Raw genomic sequence first — 1,253 nt, 5'->3', positions numbered from 1 at the left:
TAGCTTTAAGATTAGCCAAGCTGTTTTTCTTTTCTTTCTGAATGATTGCCCAGGCAAGGGTAGGAGCTCGGCCATTTCATATTGTAATTCTTCTTAGAACTGTCTAGGTAATTTTAACAATGAATGTATTTATTGAAAGCTATATGCATGGCTTTAACTCTTCGGTGAGGTATTCCGTTAAATCAAATGGAACCCTCTTCGATTAATTTTCACTGTCACGTGGTCTTCGACAATGGGATCCTCTCTCTCCCTTTATTACTCCCATCAAGATATGTAGAAGAGGCCCGGGCATCTCACATCTTTTATTTGTAGATGATACTATGTGGAAACAGATTACTAGATCGCACGTGTAAGAGGAAAACAATCTAATATAACGTACTACCCAGCTTACGACGCCCAGACAGAAAAAAAGTAAAGCAACTTAGAACAAATGTCAAAGCTTACTCAGTTTGGACGCCCAGACAGAAAAAGGTAAATTTATAACAAATCTCAAAACATACCACAACCTACTGGATTGGACGTGGAAGAGAAAAATACAATCAGAAGCATACACCAACTTGGACTCGGACATGGAAAACATACACCAACTTGGACTCGGACATGGAACCAATCGGGAACCATACACCAACTCGGACTGGCAAAGGTTCTATACTAATATAAATACCCAGCTCTCAGAGATTGAACGCCCAGAGAAAAAAGTGCCACCAGCTTAGTACACGCCAAGCAATCTCCAAGCTACAGCGCCAACCAAAACAAAGGAGCCGTCAAGTATGTTCCTTGTCTCCAGTTTTCGTTCTTCCCAATGAATTCTTGAATCTCACACATGGTATTTGATACTCATCAGTCCTAAAAAAATGCAAAAATCAACCATGAGATGTAGGATTAAGAGAACTGATTTTTACATACATAAATTTTCTTTTTCATAACAAAAGCAATATTACCTATGTTTGATGTCCAGTAAAAGAATACCATGTTTCATGCATCTCACATGCCAGGATGCTCATCCGATACATATTGACTTCACATTCCAGGCCAGTCTAGCAACAAATTATCTTGTATTGCATTAAAAAAAATTCTTTCCATCCTGCAGGAAAACATTTGGACCATAATCACAAATAATGGATGCTAAGGAAAAAAGAAGAAAGAGGGACAGAGAGCGGTATGAACGCATGACCGATGAAGAAAGGCATGAGAAACTCAAAAAACGCCGTGAAGCCTATCAACGAAACAAAGTATCAGGAAAGACACCAGAA

General features: G+C 38.9%; 1 long non-coding RNA gene across 1 annotated transcript; it reads right to left on the bottom strand.

The window, feature by feature from the left end:
- Nucleotides 1-460: 460 nt before the first annotated feature.
- Nucleotides 461-1,246, bottom strand: LOC119345394. Its single transcript, XR_005167020.1, has 2 exons — nt 942-1,246; nt 461-846 (listed from the first exon to the last, which is right to left on the bottom strand). It is a non-coding gene; the product is annotated as an uncharacterized LOC119345394 (long non-coding RNA).
- Nucleotides 1,247-1,253: the final 7 nt, after the last annotated feature.

The sequence above is a fragment of the Triticum dicoccoides genome, unplaced genomic scaffold (assembly GCF_002162155.2).
Source record: "Triticum dicoccoides isolate Atlit2015 ecotype Zavitan unplaced genomic scaffold, WEW_v2.0 scaffold232666, whole genome shotgun sequence".
NCBI lineage: Eukaryota > Viridiplantae > Streptophyta > Magnoliopsida > Poales > Poaceae > Triticum > Triticum dicoccoides.
The sequence above is the reverse complement of the archived record's forward strand: the minus strand, read 5'-3'. Positions and strand labels throughout refer to the sequence as shown.